Source organism: Lissotriton vulgaris, chromosome 1_1 (genome assembly GCF_964263255.1).
Source record: "Lissotriton vulgaris chromosome 1_1, aLisVul1.2, whole genome shotgun sequence".
Classification (NCBI taxonomy): Eukaryota; Metazoa; Chordata; class Amphibia; order Caudata; family Salamandridae; genus Lissotriton; species Lissotriton vulgaris.
The window spans coordinates 1,324,409,435-1,324,429,788 of NC_141685.1; the positions used below are offsets into that span (position 1 = coordinate 1,324,409,435).

A 20,354-nucleotide genomic window follows, 5' to 3' on the forward strand; every position below is an offset into this window, starting at 1 on the left:
AGCCAGTATTCAGAAACTTCATCCAATTTGATGCTGTTCAACAGGTTCAAAAAACCTGGGGTGTCTTCGATATAGGTATTGCATTTTTGTACTATAGGTTGTAGATAGCAATCCACATACTTCCCTATGGATTCTGAGATAGAGCCACAAGCTGATACAATGGGTCTGAAAGGTGGTGTTTTAGCACCCTTGTGAATCTTTGGTAACATGTATAATTTGGGTCTACGTGGAAATTTGGTTTCGAGAAATTTGTACGTTTTTTCATTGATCCACTGCATTTCTAAAGCATGATTCAGTATTTGGGATAAGGTTAACTGATATTCCTCCGTTGGATCACTTTCAAGTAACATGTAGATGTCTTGATTATTAACATGTTCATTGACGCTGGTTTCATAGAATTTTTTGTCCATTACTATGAAAGCTCCTCCTTTATCCACTCTTTGGAAAGTTAAATCTGGATCTTTAGCTAGGTTTTTATGAGTACTCCATTCAGCGTATGACAGATTCCTTTTCTTAGGTTTTGCGAAGTGAATCTTCTGTATCTCGGTAAGAACTGATCTTTCAAACGCTTCTATTGTTTTGTGAGAATAAGGAGCACAAAAGGTGCTTTTGGGTTTAAACTCTCGGGTCTGATCTTCTGTGGTAACCTGTGCATCTTTGAAAAAAGACTTCAATTTTAGGATTCTGAAAAATTTGAAGAGGGCAATCCCAGTCTCTGGTAGATTTAAACTGTTTGTAGGGACAAATAAAGTTCCCTTATTCAAAACTTCGATTTGTGCTACAGTTAGTGATTTCGATGAGATGTTAATCACAAAGTGATTTTTGTCGTTTGACTCCTTGTGACTCTTTTCACTCTTTCTTCCTCGGTTTCTTTTACCCCTCCTTGTTTTTTTATTGGTGGTGCATTGGCGGCTGGGCTTATCTCTAAAAAAGACATTGCCACAGAAGATCAGACCCGAGAGTTTAAACCCAAAAGCACCTTTTGTGCTCCTTATTCTCACAAAACAATAGAAGCGTTTGAAAGATCAGTTCTTATCGAGATACAGAAGATTCAGTTCGCAAAACCTAAGAAAAGGAATCTGTCAGACACTGAATGGAGTACTCTTAAAAACCTAGCTAAAGATCCAGATTTAACTTTCCAAAGAGCGGATAAAGGAGGAGCTTTCATAGTAATGGACAAAAAATTCTATGAAACCAGCGTCAATGAACATGTTAATAATCAAGACATCTACATGTCACTTGAAAGTGATCCAACGGAGGAATATCAGTTAACCTTATCCCAAATACTGAATCATGCTTTAGAAATGCAGTGGATCAATGAAAAAACCTACAAATTTCTCGAAACCAAATTTCCACGTAGACCCAAATTATACATGTTACCAAAGATTCACAAGGGTGCTAAAACACCACCTTTCAGACCCATTGTATCAGCTTGTGGCTCTATCTCAGAATCCATAGGGAAGTATGTGGATTGCTATCTACAACCCATAGTACAAAAATGCAATACCTATATCGAAGACACCCCAGGTTTTTTGAACCTGTTGAACAGCATCAAATTGGATGAAGATTCTGAATACTGGCTATGCACGATTGACGTTATAGCCTTATATACTTCGATTCCTCACAATGAGGGACTGGAAGCCCTTGAATGGAGCTTATTGAAAGAAGAAGAACTAGAGGCCAACAAAATATTTTTGATTGAACTGATTTAATTTTCATTGTACCATAGCTATTTTGAATGGAAGAACACGTTTTATAACCAATGTAATGCACAACAATGGGCTTAGGGTGGGCCCCCTCGTATGCCAATCTATTCATGTCTAAATTCGAAACAGAATACATATTAAACAATCAAGAGTGGTCAGACAATCTGATCACGTTCAAACGTTTTATTGATGACATATTCCTCATTTGGAAAGGTAATAAAGATCAGCTTGAAAAGAACATCATTAAGTTGAACACTCACAATGAACGAATCAAATTCACATATACCATCAATAAGGAGTCAATATCATTCCTGGATGTCTTTATCAGCATCAAAAATCATCAATTGCACAGCAAAGTGCACAGAAAAGTCACTGACAGAAACGCAAGTCTTCTGTTTCAGAGTTTTCATCCGGAGTCATTAAGAAAGCACCTTTCGGCATCTCAATTCATCAGACTGAAAAGAATAACCTCAGATTCTCAGATATTATATGAATCTCTAAAAGACCAAATGGAGAAATACACTCAAAGAGGCTATCCACAAGGAATATTGGAGGAATCCATTAAAAAGGTGAATAAACATTCCAGAGATCAATTATTAAAACCATCCACTCAAACGGTGGAAAAGAAAACAGTTTGTGTACTTAAATTCTCCACAGAGGCTAAAACTATTAAAAGCATCATCAACCGGCACTGGTCACTAATTACAACAGAGCCAGATTTACAAGATCTATACAGCAATTGAATCACTTTTGCTTTTCAGAGATCCAAAAATCTCAAAGAAATGTTGACGATGTCCAATGTTGAAGTTAGGAAGCACAAAGGCATGGCCAAATGTCAGAATTGTGTACATTGTAACAATGCCATGATAGGCAACACTTTCATGCATCCCACGAAAAGTTTTAGGATCACCTACAATACTCTGGAACTTGCGACACCAAACATGTTGTGTACGCCATCAAATGCGCCTGTGGCAAAATTTATGTCGGCCAAACAGAGAGGAAAATCAAGATCCGCATGCCGGAACATAAAAGCAATATTCGGCTTCAAAATATGAAATCCATGGTAGCCGCACATTGGCTAGAAGCAAAGCATCAAATTTCCCAAATCAAATTCACAATTCTTGAGGTACTACCGCAACGCTGTGACATGGATCCTTTCAAACAGCGATTAAAAACTGAATTCTTTTGGATAAAAAAACTGCATTCTCAAAATCCCATCGGGATGAATGACCGGATTGAACTTTCTTGTTTTTTATGAGCCAGAATGGCATTGAATGACGGACTATCCGAAACCCCTGGCACCATCCTATACAATTTATTATTGTCTGTGTCACAAAATTTTGATTGTATTATGGACCACACACTTTCCTCAACAGTGAATGTTATTAACGTTTTTCAATTTTGATGCCTGTGTTAATACAGCGTCCGATGCGCTGACGCTTTGTTGAATTTCAGTTTTTGTTTCATTTCCTCCTATTGACAGACTCACGTTTATTCTTTCAACTAACTTTATTTTAACTCTCACTATCACAAGCAGTCATATCCGCCATCTTGAAGTCATCTTACTCACATCACATGACCGGATCATATTCTATTACCGACACACCCACTAACCAACGCTCACAGCGTTTTCACTTGAGACACGGTGTATACCGAGTACGCTGACTATAGTGGTCGCCACAAGTAAGTACTGATATTTTCCAGGTCTGTTCATGTTGCATGCACGGAGCACGCCCATTCGTTCGTATCACCATAGTGTAATGGCGTTGATCCTGTTTGTTGAGCTCCAAGTGAGCACGGTTAAACTTTTCTCTGTCACGTAATAAGTCACCTCGAGTGTGTTTACTTACCACTTATGCATTTAGCAAATTTACTTGGTAGTTTGAGCACTATGAACACATCGTCTCTAACGCGGATCTTTGAGAGACATTTTCGCCACACTCACGGAGCACGTTAACCCCTTCGTATCCCTTGATAGTTTTCTGCATTTGATTGATTCATCGGTTCACATTTTTCTTGTAAGCATACCATCATTTTCGCTCCTAAATAGCGTATACCTTTGCATTAACGCGTTATTTGGATGTCATGGATTCTGTTTTATTTCATGATTTTATTTTATGATATGCACATAATTCACATAGTTGATATTATTAATTGTTTAATAATTCGTTAACATTGTTGATGAATATCCCACACCCTTTGAGAATGCTAAGGTCCTGTATGTTGTTTTTATTCCACAGACCCCTGATGAAGGGTCGTTCTGTAAGACCCAAAATGCATTGGGTATGGTGAACCATTGCGCCAAAAGACAAAACCATTGATGAAAAGCGAAGAAATGTATATAAGATTGCTTTTTGAGAATTATAGAAGACAATCAACTTATTATCAGATAACGTGTGATCTATTAAATAATTTGAATGAGGCGAAGAAACCTTCATGTTTCAAGTTGAATGAGCGCATTCTTCAGTGATCCATAATACACAACAGTATTGATTCATTGAGGGCACTGCCTGACACAGTGCAACAAGAATAGCGCCAAAAAGATACAGTTTAAATATTGTGAACATCGTGTGCACAGAGATAACATATATTTTAACACAAAATCAGGTTGTTGTCTCATTGAGGTGTCTTCATGTGCCTGGGTAACTTGTATGTGTGTGTCAGTCCGTACAGTCATCAGAACCTAGCCTTCAGTGTCTGCTGCTGTGAAAATGTGTTCTTTTTGGGTATTCATGTGCTCTCCATTGTTCGGGGACTGTTCCAAGGATCCTAATGTGTCAGATAAGTGTCAAGTCATGCACATGTACCTCACAATATAGGGTGTGTGGTGCATTCGCTAAGGATGTTGCCTGGTCATGTGTGATGTGTTTGTACACCTTTGATCCCCCCTCCACCCATGTGATTTTCATAGGTCTATGTGCAATGTCAGCAGTACCTGTGGGAATGGCTGCTGCTCATTGGTGCAGATGGAGGTGTCTGGCATCAGGAGTGGGCATATGTGAGTGTTCTCATGTCTAGGACACTACATACATGGAGGGCTGACATCACAGCACATGGCCATTTATTTTTCTGAGTGAGTGTGATGTCAGTTTGCAGACACTACCTGCCACAGAAAGCACACCCCACATGTGTCTGTGCTCACCAGTAGAGTGTACATCCAAAGTGTTACACGCAGAGGGTTCATCATACAGGCTACAGTTGCAACAATGTGGGCTCCTTGTGGATATTGATGGAGTGGGTCTGTCTCTTGCTGTTTGTTGGTGTGCAATCTACGAAAAATAGGGGTATGCCCAAATGCCCTCCTCTACCTGGGCATAGAACATCAAAGATGTATTATAGAAAAGAAGCAGGGAGGGATCAATCAACTATTTTATTTATGCACAAGGCACAATCAATTACCCTGTCATTTATACATTTCTTACAGCTACCTAAACATAATTTTATAAAATACACATGTCATAGGATGGTGCTGGATACGCAAAAAAATCAAATACATATATATCAAACATAATATGTACAACACATATGAAAAGACAATAAATCACATATAATTCATAATCACAATGTAATACAAAAACACGCTATATACAACAATTACAAAAACCCTTAAATATTATTCAAACATATGTACACTCCTTATTCAGAGTAATACACTGTGAGGACGTCACCTATGCGCCTGAGGTATCACACCTCTTACCCTCTTCATATCTTTAGGCGCCCTAACTAGAAGGAAAGCATTTTCACAATTGACGAGACTCCTCCTAGTTTTGTCGACGTAGTCGCGTTTCAGCCTTTCATTTCTTGCGGCTTCATCAGGACAAGGGTATATCTGAAATAGACTCTTCAGTCACCAAAAAGTTGGCACCATCCAGTCAACAATCACTTGGGTACACAGATTCCCGCCTCAGCTGGATCCTTTGCAGTCTGGCTGGTTGTGTTTGGGCAACTTCACCCATGCTTTGATATGTCTTTTCTGGACATTGCCTGCAACTCGGGTGTAGGTATTGCCGCATTGTCCCTGGCACTCCTCCCTCATCATTCGGTGCATTCTTCATGGTTATTATGTTCCATGGATGCCATGGTATGGGTCTTGATTACCTGATGGCTGCAATCTACACAGGATTCCTTGGTATGTGTGTCTGTTTGTGTGCATATGTGTGTATGCACTACTTACATTGTGTAGTTGTACATTGGAGGCATTGTCAGCTTCCATGTGCACTGCTACTCTGCACATGTCAGAGGGATGTTAGTCGACGCAGGTCACTTCCACTCCACAGATGTATGTTTATTTGCAACACACCCACTACTTAGCCACTACACTGCTTGAGGTGTTACATCCAGCAATCTGACATGCAGAGCAGCATTGTATATCAATTTTGGACAGGCACTCATATTTGGATCCCTGCGGTGGGGTGGGAGTTGGCACCATTGATGCTACGTTCACAATGTGCATGGATTCATGATGCCAGAATCAGCTTTTGGTCACAGTTGCAGGTACTTCACACACAATACACAATCTTGGCATGATGGTAGGGTGAGGGGTGCTGGTACTAGAAGACATATGGGTGGGACTGCTGATAGTGATAGGCATCCACCCCCAGGTGGATTTGGACTGCTGGGGGTCATAGGCACTCACATCCATGCAGGGGAAATATGCTGATAGTGATAGGCACCCACCCCCAAGTGGATTTGGACTGCTGGGGGTGATGGGCATCCCCCCTGAGCCTCCAGGACTGGGCATCCAACCCTATGTGCTGGAGAATGCTAGGGGTGATAGGCACTCACACCCATGCAGGTGGAGTATGTTGATAGTGATAGGCATCCACCCCAAGCAGATTTGGACTGCTGGGGGTGATAGGTATCCTCCCTGAGGCTCAAGGACTAGGCATACACCCCCTATGTGCTGGAGAATGCTGGGGGTGATAGGCACTCACAGCCATGCAGGTGGAGTATGCTGATAGTGATAGGCATCCACCCCAAGTGGATTTGGACTGCTGGGGGTGATGGGCATCCCCCCGAGGCTCAAGGACTGGGCATCCACCCCCTATGTGCTGGAGATTGATGATGGTGATAGGCATCCACCCCATATGGGCTAGGCACTGCTGGTAATGATGGGGACCCCTCCCCCACCCCCTCCATTGGTTGTTCCTGCTGGTAGTTATGGCTATGTACCCCCTATGGGTGTTGTACTTGCCGTCTGCGTGGTACGCGTCGATTCCTGTTGTTGAATCTGTCATAAACGTACAGTGCAGGGATGACAGGCGCAATCAGATACATGCTTGGTTCGTCTCATACCCGCTGTCCATGTTGTGGTGCGAAATGACGCGAAGAGACTCCAGTTCCGGATGCTGAGACGTGCCGTCAGTGGCGAACGGTTCGGCGTATAGAATGTGCGCATCGTAATTTCCTGGCAGGAAACTGCTTTTTGAATGCTTCTGGACAAGTCGAATTCTGCGGTTATGGTTCCGGCTCGTACGGGAAATGAGGCTGATTTCAGAGCCTACGGCTCAGTCGGCAATCGGGCACATTTAGGCATCGTACTTCCTTGTACGGACGGGTCGGCTCCGGGACGGAGTCGGTCGTAAGGTATGGCTACGGACGGCTCTCACAGGGCAAACTGATGGTTGAGACATTCAAGAAATGTATCCTTTTATTGCAAAAGAAAACACAAAGTAACTGTGGGTCTAAATAAACAGGCTGTTAAAAGTGTCTGACCACCAACTCAATCCCAACTAAAGCTTAATCTAAAAAAATAAGTGATACTTCCAGAGTGTAAAAGAACCCATCAGTTATCGTTCGGTGCCGCCCTTGTCATCACTTGGGACTCCTTACACCAAGGAGGGCACTCTTGCATCCATATTAAGTGTGAAAAATCTAGACGGATGCCCCAGTGTAACTAAGGGTGTGTGGAAGGTAGCCTTGTGTTGATAACTGTAAAGCAGTGTGTGAAGGGGTGTGTGAATATAGTGAAACAATATAAAATTGAATTGTAGAGAGGGAACTGAATTTACCACATCAACTAAATGAAACATGTACCAAATAATACGCCTGATGTCGTACAATCATATTTGGTGAAATGCATGTGTCCTTACAAAAATGAGCATCACACGTTCACCTTCAAATTAACAAACGAAAATTTATTCAAATAAACAGAATTTAATGAAGACACATGGTGGCTCTCCTCGGGACAATCTGTAGGTCACAGCCTGCAAGACAAAAATCCAGATGAGAAGATGTGACTTGCGCTCATCAAAGGACAGAGAGAAAGCGAAGGAGAGAGAGAGATACAGGGAGAGAGAAAGAGAGGGAGGGAGAGAAAAATGGACCGAGGGGGGGGGAGAGAAAGACAGACAGAGAGGAAGAGAGAAAAAGATGGACAGAGAGGGGGAGAGAGAGAAAGACGTACAGAGAGGGAGAGAGAGAGAGAGAAAGAAGGAAAGAGAGACACAGATAACAGAAGAGATGGGCAGGGAGAGAGAGTGCCGACACTGCACACCCAGGCCTCCCTACTCACCTGCTGACACCGGTGTGTCTCCAACCACGTGCCGGTATGTAGTGCAGTTCACCAGGTCCCACATTTGAAACAGATCTTTCATCTGAAACATAGTCCAGATACATGAATTGCAAAGTACAAATAATTAAACACGACATCATCATCTGTCCACCCCTGCGCACCCAGGCAGCTGCACCCCGGCCCCTCCAGCCGCCCAGCGGTACATGCCCGCCCCTGTGCACCCAGGCAGCTGCACCCTAGCCCCTCCCACCGCCCAGAGGTGCATGCCCGCCCCTGGGCACCCAGGCAGCTGCACCCCAGCCCCTCCTGCTGCCCAGCGGTGCATGCCTGCCCCTGCGCACCCAGGCCTCACTTCTCACCTTCCGCCACCGGTGTGTCGCAATGAGGGCCCACCACGTGCCGGTGCAAGCCCCATGAACGTGGTCCGTGAACATGACCCCCTCCACATCAAGCAGCCCTACTACGCAGGCCACCAGGTCTCACATTTGATTCTCGGTCTTGATTTCGCCATGGCAGAGGACATACCAGTGCACCCGGCATCACTGCGGGCTGCACACCCGCTCAGCCCTTGAGGTGCCACGAACTCTGTGATTCGGGAGGAGACACCACGTGGCCATAGGCCCCCGCTGCCCGCTGGCTCTGGCCTACACTGTGGTCCAGCAGGGCACACAAATCCTGAGAGGTCTGGACTGCCTGGAGGGGGCATCATCGCAGGCTGCACACCCGCTCGCACTTAAGGTGCCCCTACCTCATTGCACCGAAAGTCACCGTCTCGTGGCGGTGTGCCTTTGCCGACCATACTGTTTCCGGTGCCACCAAGTCTGTGCCCCGCAAGTCATGGACCCTGTAACATTGGGTATCATGGTGCGGACGCCATCATGTCACCTCCGGGCCGTGGGAATGTGATGTTGCAGGGCCCTAGGCCCTCATACCTACATAAACACCACATAGATACACCCAGATAGAGAGTGGAAATGGCGTCAAGCCGGTGCGCCCAGCCCTTTTTATTGTCCTGTGGCGCATGTGCTGGATGGGTGTGGTGTGGGTGTACACCAGCCGTGAGGGAGTGGCTGTGGCATGCTGACAACTAGACCTGTGATCAGCAGACAACTACGGGGAAGACCAGGGACATGTAGCGCTGTCCCCCCCCCTGTGAGCGTAAACAGAGTGGGCTGGCCTGGCATATGCCAGTCAGGGGTAAGGGTGTGAACAGTGACCCCTGGGCTCTGGGCATTGTTCCATGGTTCCATCCTAGGCAGGATAAGGAAGTAACTAATCCTTGTGTCCCTGTTGTTGTGTCTGCGCCACCGGACCAGATTCGGCAATGTGTCACTCCGTGACCCAAGTTCTATGACATGAGCCACATGGACGTTAGAGGAATTCACTGAGCCTACATTCATCCATATTTCCACACTTGAAAGACCATAGACATGACCCATCTGTGTGATTAGGAATGTTTAATGCACATTCAGTGGAGTGTTGCATCTGGAGCAGTACTGGGCCATGAAACCCCACATGACGATGTTGCCCCGTGGAGGGCCAACAGAGTCCTTCAGGGAATGACAAGTCCAAGGGAAGATGAAGAGTTCAGTCCGCAGTCTGATTGCTGTGTCATTGGCGATCAAACTGCATATGGCAGTCCATGTCGAGGTCCAAGGTGAATGTCGCAGAGTGCATTGGGGGAGAGTGGAAGGTGATGATGCAGAGGGCAGGACCAAGCAGAAACTGGCCACATGGCAGAGAAGAATGCTACTGCGTCCTTCATACCATGAACGCAGGTTCATCCGCATCTTCATTCGCTGCTGTTGCATGTGCCTCATGTGTGGGTGGTGGTGTTCTGTTTCCTGCACTGTGTGGCAGTGTCACCTCTGGTGCCGGATGTGGAATGTCTGCCACAGTGTGTGGCACTGACAATTGAGGGGGCGGAGATGTGGATGTAGTGTTAGCAGCAGCATGCATCAGCACCAGGCCTTGTGGCAGCATGGATAGTCTTGAGGTCATTGAGGAACCCAGCTACCACTTGCTGGTGTGCCACCGTGGCAGCCGCTCTTTCCGCATTCGCCCGCTCCATGGTCTCCATTAACCTCTGCATGTTTCCCAACTCCTGTGTGACATTGTTGGAGTCACTCTGACTGGACAGTTGTTCTATTCTCTGAGTCAGGGCTCCAGTGATGTCAGCCATGGTCTATTGGAGAGCGTGGAGTGGACTGTGGGTGTCCGTTAGGGACTGTGAGGGGTCTCTGATGGGACTTAGACACCCACATATGGCATCTAGTTTGTCTGCCATGCGGTCGAAGCCCACCGCTCCTTTTCAGCCAGATTCTCCTGGCATCCCAACACACGGCGTTGGAAGGCCATGTGTTCTTGGTGGGGGTCCTGGGAGGCAGCCATGGTGGTGGGTGGTGCCTGCTGTGTGCTCTGTGCAGGGGGTGGGGTCTGCCCTGCTCCTGGAGGTGGACTGTCGAAGCTGTGGTGGTCCTCTTCGTCATCAGAGAAGAGAGGTTTGGGGTGCTCTGCAGGAGGTGTTGATTGTCCCTCTGCAATGTGAAGGGGAGAAGTAGTTCAACAATGTGTCCACATGTATGTTGTCGCATTGTACATGTTTTCATACAGACTGCATGACTGTGTACATTGTGGCTGTTTGGGAAGTGCTGCCTATTTGATGGGGGACAGTGGACATTTCGACAACATGACGTATGTGTGTTTGTACTTGTACGTTACCAACTCACATTTCACGGCAATATCAAATGTGATTGGCCAGTGTCTACACCCAGTTGGCACCAGTTGTGTCCTCTGTTCTGTTGTCGATGTGTTGCGGTTTGTACCACATCGTTGTCAGTGTTGATGTGCTCTGCATGTTATGTGTGTGTGCTGCATTTCGGGGGAGTCGCCGCTTTAGCTCTGATTATACTGCCTCTTCTCTATTTCACGCAATGTGCCTTTGACTTCTGTGCCTATGCAGTGCTGAGATGTTGCATACTTGAGTACATTGGTCTCTTGGTGGGAGTTGGGGGCTGGGGCATGGTTTGTCCGCAGATGTGCTCAGCTCAATTGTACATGTGTGCCATTATGCCCATATCCCCCTGTCCCCTCAGTCCCTGGTTGTTACTTACCCTGGTACTGTTGTGTCTGGTCATGTTGATCAGTGTCCGTTCCCCCAACTCCTGCCACCATCTCCTACTGATGACTGTGGACACCATTTCCTCCATATCGTCCAGCTCCTCCTGTGGCGCTGGGCTCCCACCTCCAGTCTGCATTGCTGCCTTCCGGTTGTTAGGGAGTTTCTGCTTGGTTTTGCGCTTGACATCATTCCAGCGCCTCTTGACCTCTTCCATTGTCCTCTTCAGCACTCCCACTGCATTCACCTTGTCCACGATGGTCTGCCATAGTCCATTTTTTGTTGCCAATGGCACAGTGGAGGTGACGAACAGTTGTTGATGGTGTTCTACCACCTACGTTATCAGAATCCTGTTTTCCTGTAAGCTGAACCGCTTCTTCCTACTCTTCTTCTCCTTGGCCTTCCCTGATCCCGAGGTCCCAGGCAGGTATTCCAAGGGGCTTGTGGGGTTCTAGTTTTCCTCTGTACTTGCTCCGGCAACATCCATTGTGCTTCGCTGTTGTTTGAAATTTGTTTGTCTGTTTTTTTTCTACTTTTATGGTGATTTTTCCCGCCTGACGCTTTTGAATTCCAGGCCTGTCGCTGGTTTTTGCTGATTTTTGTATCGGGATTGGCCTCATCGCAGCTTTTTTTTGCGTTCGTGTTTCGCATTTTTGCAGCGTTGCGTTCATTTGACACGTTCTCGTGATACAATTGCATGCTACCGCTGTGTTGTGAATACTTAGTTAACACTGCGTAATTTTCCTGTGATAGACTGCGATGTTGAAAGCTAATTTTGCGATAATTATAACACGTTCTTGAGAATATCCCACTGGGAACACCCTCTAATACAGCAATTCAGAATGTCACTGCCAAAGGCATGACGCACTATAACAAAAACAAAGTAATGTTAATATGCAGAATTATAATGTACCTGTCTCTGGATCAATGTTGTGCTCAGTTTAACCCTGCCCCTGGCACGCCCATTAAGCCCACCTTTCTGTCTGAGTCACAGGAATGGACGGGTGACACGCCTGGAGAGCCCACAAAAAGCAGCTGCCATTCTGCCTGTTTCAAACTGAGTGCTAAACACCTGTAGCATACAGGCCCGACAACCATCAACGCGAGTACACAAGTCGTAGGCCCAAAGAGGAACAATCAGAACTTCTGCAGAGATTCGAAGTCTGAATAACACCCCATCTCCTCTGTTAACATTGATATGGAATGTAACTCTGACGTCTGTCCTTGCGTGTGGGGTCACTGGGGCATTTTGTTCACCCCAGCCCTGACAGACTGACAGTTAAGGTGTATGTGGCCTGACTGAACAATTATTGGGGGCGCCTGTTCCACCGCAAACTGCCACCCCTGAAGATACGCCCTTGGGATCACTGACATAATATCAGTCAGAATATCGAGGTACCAGAATATCGTGGTCAAAATATCGATGGACAAAATATCGACTTCCTATCTCCCTACAGGTAGGTACCAAAATATCGATACCAAAATATTGTTGTCAAAAATATAGTTGTGTAAAAATATCGATTTTTTTTAATGTCTTAAAATTAACATAATATTATTTTTAAAATGTTAAAATTAATAAATAATAAATGTAATGTAAAAAAAAATAAACATGCATAATTATTTTTTCATATATATTAACTTAATAATAATAGTAAATAATTATTACATATAATTAGAAAATGTTAAAAACATAATTAAAATTATAATTACATATATATCTAAATAAACCTGTAATATAAATATAAAAATTAATTTGATATATTCCCACTCCATTGAGTGCAACTGTAGGAAAAGTGTTGGATAGCTGGTGGGAATAATTTAATATTCCCACTCCACCAAGTGTAACAGTATGGAAAGTGTTGGATAGCAGTTGGGTAAAAATTACTATTCCCACTCCACCGAGTGCAACAGTAGGGAAAGTGTTGGATAGCGGTTAGGTAAAAATTACTATTCCACTCCAGCGAGTGCAACAGTTGGGAAAGTGTAGGATAGAGGGTAGGTAAAAATTACAATTTCCACTCCAGTGTGTGCAACAGTAGGGAAAGTGTTGGATAGTGGGTGGAAATAATTTACTAATCCCACTCCACCAAGTATAACAGTAGGGAAAGTGTTGGATAGCGTAGGGAATTCATTTAGTATTCCCACTCCTGCAATATAATTAACATAATTTAACAATTAATTAATTAAAAACATTTTTTTACCTCCCACTATATTCCCCTATAAACATCACCACCAATATTGTAAAATATTAATAAATTAACATAATTAAAATAACATTTAACAATACAATTAATAACCATCAAATATACATTAATTCACACAATTAACACTATAAAATAACTTTAAATAAATAGTAAATAACAAATATTAAAACATTTATTAAAAATCAAATTACTTCCCACCCTACTCCCCTATCAACCCTCAACCCACTCCAAAAAAAGTACACAATTAACATATTAAAAAAATAATTAATAATAATTATTATCAAATTAATAACTAATCAATAACTTTTTGAAACACAATTAACATGATTACCAATACATTATTAATTATTTTGAATACATGTATAATTAATTAATAACTAATTAATGAACACAATTAATAATATAAATTATTGACTACATAAATATTATTTAATTAATTAATTAATTAATTAATTAATTTAAAGGAAATTACTTCTCACCCTTTTCCCCTCTAAACCCACAACCCGCTACGGAATAAAATTACGCAAACATTAATTCACATATAATTAATTAATTCAAAAACATTCTTCATTAATATATTAAAATTAAATTACTTCCCACCCTATTCACCTATAAGCTCACAACCCGCTACGGAAATAAAATATGCAAAACTAATTTAACATAAAATTCATTACTTTAAAAAAAATTCCAACATACATTACAAAAATATTAAATACTTTTAACACATATACTAACACTTGAAACACTAAAAAAATCGATATTTTTAACAATATTCTGATTGTCAATATTACTAACTTCAATAATATGAAAAATGATATTTCTTACGTGTGTTTCAATATTCTGTACCACTGTATTTTTGAAAGTCGATATTATGTCCTCTCGATATTTAAAACTCAATATTTTGCCATCTCGATATTTAAAATTCGATATTTTGACTGTTTACCACGCCCTTGAGTATAGTGGCATACAGTGCAGTGGTGCAGAATAGATTGGTGTAGAGTGCATTGTTTTTGAGTGAAGTGATCTTAACCGCGTGTTCTTAAATAATTCTGATTCATATTGTGAAATGTGGTTTTTAATGGCTAATGTGTAGCCTGAACATGATAAAATAATTCTGATTTTTAATAATTGATTTTAACTCGTCGTTCTGGAATAATTTTGATGTATATTGTGATGTTGTCCTTTTATGGTTTTGTAATCCAAAACCAATAAAGCTAAATTTGTATTTGATTTGAGTGAAGTGGGTTAGAGTGAATTGATGTAGAGTGCAGTGACATAGAATAGAGTGGTGTAGTGCAGTGGTGTAGAGTGGAGGGGCGCAAGATAGATTACAGTGGCGTAAAGTGGAATGGGGTATAGTGGAATAGAGTGGCGTACAGTACATTATTTCAGGGTACAGTAATATGTGTGTGTACAATGTCATAGAGTGCAATGGTGGGGAGGAGATTAGAGACACTTAGGGCACCGTTACCGCCAGCCACCGTAATTGAAAATGGGACCGACTGCCAGATGTGCGGCGGTCCCACGAAGCAAATTAGGTGACGGGCTCATTCTTGCCTTTAACATTGCTGTGGGTGGTGCTGTAAACAGCATCCACCACAATGTTGAAGGTGCATGTTGTGCACTGCCACTTTGTGTATGGCAATAAAGGGGGTACCACAGGTCAATATCTGCATGCCTTTCCATGACATAGTCTCCGCCATGGAAAGACATGCCCACCGCACACATCATAATCACCGTCAGCATATTGTGGGCCTTTTTCTGCCCTGCAGGCAATCGTGACAATTCAGTCTGCCGCGGTAGCCCCCGCCATGGTACTATGGTGGGGGGTGATTGCCAGCTGGGCGGGGAGTTATGGCATGCGGATTGCCACCGCCGGTCAGCGTGCCGATCCGCACGCCGATCCGCAAGCCATCATAATGACCTCCTTAAAGTGGATTGGCATAGAGTGCAGTGGCAAAGAGTGCAGTGGTGCATAGTAGAGGAGTATGGGGTGGACTTCATTGGCATAGAGTAGACAGCTGTAGGATTGAGAGCTGTTGAGTGAAGTGCGTAGTGTGGAGGGGTGCAGAGTAGAATGCAGTGAAGCAGTGTGGAGTGGCGTAGTGTGGAGTGGTGCAGAGTAGAGTGCAGTAGTGTGGAGTGGTGCAGAGTATAGTGGAGTGGCGTAAAGTGGAGTATGCATGGTGTGGTAGCGCACTGCCAAAACAGATAACACATCTTCAATTGAAAGGACCATTACATTTACACAGACATACACTTTTACTGATAAAAGTATACACCACACAAATGATAATGTATGGAAATATTAGCACCTAGATTTCTGATTTGTTTTGATTGTATGTGTTTCCACCACACTTCAGAATTACCCAAAAATTTGCATCAATTGTTCTTTTCATATTTTGAAATATCTGCACAGTTCATTTACAGGCATTTAAATTTTGTTTTTATGCTTTGCGCTCGGGAAAAAAATGACATTGTTTTGCACACCGCAAGGAGGCACCAGTGATAAGACTTTCCGCCTAACTTATATACATTCATCAATGGACTTAATCCCATGTGGAGAGACCCCAAAGGAACATTTGCATGTTTATTTAATTTTCATGATTTATTTTATGACAAATGTTCTTATTTTAATTCTAGCAAGAACTTTGTCGTAAGTACAATACTTAAAATACATACATAAATTCACTACATTTTTACATTAAATACAAAATCAGGACAATTCATAACATAACAAGCTTCCCGAATGTCCCCAAGATGTTGTTAGCAAACCAGGCAGTTGGACAGTCTAGTAGGCTTCGATCTGAAAAAAAATGCTATTTAGTAAGTTTGTCATCTTCAGATATTCTGCCTGAACGTAACACAAGTCTTGTAAAGAATGCTCATGCCATCAGGCTTCCTGGAAGGAGGGGGGGGGGGGGGGCGAGCGATCTTCTGCAGAAATCTCCCCTCATACTCTAAGCACGCTGCTTTCCTGGAGTATTAGAGAAAGGTTGTCCAAATCTACCTCCGTGCAGGCTTCCGACCGACCATGCTGGCCTATACCCCTCCCTCTTCTCTCTGTATTTCACATAAATGCTTCCCCTATATTACAGAGTAAACACATTTGCATGTCACTATCTTCCTCGCACCCACTCTGTCTATCCTGTTCCGACTGTTGCCCTTTGGTGCTACCTTTGTGCTTCATAAATACCTCAAAAAAAAAAAATACAATATAATTAAGAAGTGGCTGTATGAAGAGATTGTTACCTTCACTCTTCACTTCTTAAATCTGATGAGAAAAAGCGCTTCTTTTGTTAGAGGCAGCGTCCAGCCATAAAGAGCTCCTGAACCAGGCAGTGCTGGGTCTTTAAATGTCTCCACAAAGGAATACAAAAGTGGCCAGCCCATGCAGATGTCTCCGAACTGTGAGAAGCTTCGACCAGTCAGATTTAAAGATTAGGTGTGTACGTGTGATGATTACCATTCCACAGGCATCTCTTGATGGAACATTTCATTTCATGGTAACCAGCCAATGAGGAGTGTCGCTGTCAAACAGCCGCGAGGGTGATTGGTGGACCAATGTGACAACATACACACCCATCACAGCACACACCAGAACAATCTGGAATAAGATACATTTCAAGGTGGACCGGGTGTGGTATCTTCCCTTTCAATTCCCCCCGGCGCCTCCGCGTGTGATGGAGCTGCTCGCGGTGACATCACTTAGAATGTCACCGCGACCAGCGTTCCAAGGCGAGCGCCGGGGACAGTGTGTGAAGAGGCTCCCGAAGCGTTAGGCTGTGGCTGAGGTCGCAGTAGTTATATCTTGGAAATAAAGACTCCTGGTTAACCAACGTCACGCCTTTTGGTCATCCTTGGTAATTACCACACTGGCGACGAGGGAAAAACCCCTCTGCGACCTCAACACGAAGAGGTGATCAGCTGACTTGAAGAAACAGAGGCGGATGTCTGCTGAATGTATCCGGTAGCACCGCGTCATGGAATAATCACAGTCTTGAGGTGTAGTGAGTGAAGGCGCAACAGAAAAAGGAACTTGACGAGGGTGACTGCGAGTCGGGGAGAGGGTGTCATCCGACTGCTTCAAACTTAAAGTAAGGTGACCCTTGCCGGCAACCCCTGCGCGCATAATTCGAGTCTTTTGAATATAACGTCCTACGCAGCTAGCACTGTCATCCTTGGTCGCTAGTGGTCTGAGGCGTTTTGGAGTGTCGCAGTCTGGCAAGCAGGGAAGCCTTTCCACGGTCAAATTGTCATGTAAGTGTGAGCTTCGCGCACGCTCTTTTCACTCACCTCAGGCTTTTGCGATAGCTGGTGACAGGCAGTCACGAGAGCAGAACTTACAGCTTTAACCACGTCGTCCCATGTGACTAATAACACGCACCAGGGCAGCGCGGAGTGATAGCATGGCCGGAGCGTGTGATTTCCGCCCCACCCACACTCCTCAGTGACTTTTGCTCTATGTAGTGCGTGACCGCATTAACGCCTAATGTGGAAACTTTATTCAGGGAGGTGCGTAAGGGCAGCTTGTGGTAAATAACACGCCTGGCACTGGAATCAGAGCAATACATTTTCCTCAGAGCCTGTGCCTGTGGTTCATGCGCGACGTGAGGATCTCAGCTGTGTGGAGTTTATGAAGTGAGGCGCGGGTGGCGCAGGCAGCAGCTTTCCTGACACGTCAGAGGGTGTTCTACTAATGACATTGCCATCAGCCAGGGTGAACGGAGTACACACACACGCACTATCTCAGAGAAGTACAAGCGTTGCCAGTATGCGGAAATTGAACTTGCCAGTGTTCTACCAATGACTGATGCACTGAAGGGCAGTCCTTTGAACTCGTTTTCCTTCTCTGCCACGGGCGTGGTTTCAGTCAGACTGAACTGGCAGTAATGAGAGTGGAGCGTGGTGTGGTGTATCAGGAGAACGTAGCAGTGTCATTCAGAAGGAGGAGGGCCAAGAATCAATAGAGTCAGCGCTGTTCTGCACTCAATTTTATGCACTGTATTCTCTTCTCAAAGGAGGGTGGACCGTGCAAGCATCTCTCTCTCTGATTTGTTCCTGCTAGAAGTTGGGTTGGGAACTTGTAGTAAGAGAATGTATGCTCCTTCTGGTATATGCTAACAGACCTTTCTTTTCCAGTGTTACTGTGGTCTAGTGGGCTTGTGCATTCTCCTGGGTGCAAGTACAGAGATATATAGCATCCAACCATGCAAAGTGTGACTCCTCCACCTTTTTTCTTTACCACCCCAGGTGATCCCAATATCCAGTGGAAAAATGGAAAAAAGTGTTTTTAAATTACGCCACTGTGTGTGGGCCAAACCTTGGTTTAGAAAGAAAAGTTGCGTTATTGGCCTATTATCTAGGTGCAGAAGGTGAGGAAGTTCTTGATCATCTCCCAGATTTAGGGGCGCAGGAGGCAAGGGGCCTGAACGAGTTCGAAGTGAGCCTAAAGAAATTAGATTTACACTACCTCCCCAAGACTAGCACGATCATGGAGAGGTACCACTTTGGGAAAAGAGCACAGAAAGAGGGAGAGTCGATAGAAGATTTTGTGTCTGACTTGAGGAAATTAGCTGCCACTTGCAAGTTTGGTGGTGCAAGTGAGGAAAGAATTAGGGACCAATTTGTTTTGGCTTGTAGGATGGAGCGTGTGTGTGAAGAGTTATGGCTCAAGGACGACCCGCCGCTGAGGGAGGTTCTCATAATAGCCAAGCAGGTGGAGCATATGCTACAGTGTGTCAAGGAGATAAAGCAAGACGCAGGGGAAAAGAAAAATGATGAGAAAAATAATGTCAGTGAAGTGGTGACCGAGTGTGAGGCAGTGTCTGTGGTCAAAGGCCAGAAGTTAGCGGGCAGAGAACAGAAAGAGGGCAGGTTGGGGGGATCATTCAAGGGCACCTGCTATAGGTGTGCCAAGCAGGGGCACCTAGCCAACGGCAAAGAGTGCCCCGCTCTCAGATTCACGTGTAACAAGTGTGGGAAGAAAGGGCATTTCAAGCAATACTGCAAGAGTGGGCAGGGAGTCAGTAGACAGAGTAGAGACAGGACGAATGTAGTGTGCGACGAGATTGTGGTGCAAGTACAAGAACTACAAGTCCCAAGTCCCAGCAACTCTATGTGTGCGGAAATAGTGGTGCAGGTTGAGGGAGGACAGGTCAGCAGCCCCAAGGACACCATAAAAGTAGGGGAGGTTGATTTGGAAGCATTATTTGACTCCTGTTCTAGAATTACTATTATCAATGCAAAGGAGTTCTCACGAGTGTCAAAGGGAATGATAACTTTGAAGAAAATGGATTTAAGGCCAGGGGGGTATGCTGGTCGCCCCATCTCTATGAAAGGGTATTTTCTAGGGAAAATTGAATACAGCAACAGAGCAACGGTCTCCAAAGTGTATGTGTCCACGTTAGGAGACAACATCTTGGGTTGGCAGGCACAGAAAGAGCTGGGGGTCCATTTGAATCCTAACAGTAATCCCCAGATCTTGATACAAGAGATACAAGAACACAAAACTGACGTTGTAACAGAGTTCAAAGAGGTGTTTAGAGAAGAACTAGGATGCCTAAAAAACTACTGTCACAAAATAAGATTGAAGGAGAACGCCAGGCCAGTCGTGGCTAAAGTTAGGAAACTCCCCATTGCCATCCAGGAGGAGGTGAAGTCCGAACTGGAGAAACTGCAAGGCCGGAGTCATTGAACCGGTGGAAGCGACGGAATGGTTGGCACCCATCGTGGCAGCAAAGAAGAAGGATGGGTCGGTCCGGCTCTGCATCGACTTAAGGGCATTGAACAAAGAGGTTGTGGTCGACCGA

The 20,354-nt window shown here is 44.3% G+C and overlaps 1 protein-coding gene across 1 annotated transcript in view; it reads right to left on the reverse strand.

The window, feature by feature from the left end:
* Window positions 1–16,933, reverse strand: part of LOC147749088 (retinol dehydrogenase 7-like) — a 246,583-nt gene extending 229,650 nt beyond the window's left edge. Inside the window, exon 1 of the mRNA XM_086966017.1 lies at window positions 16,795–16,933. The gene's annotated coding sequence lies outside the window, so the exon portion shown is untranslated. The remainder of the gene's footprint in view (window positions 1–16,794) is intronic.
* Between the last annotated feature and the right edge of the window lie 3,421 nt (window positions 16,934–20,354).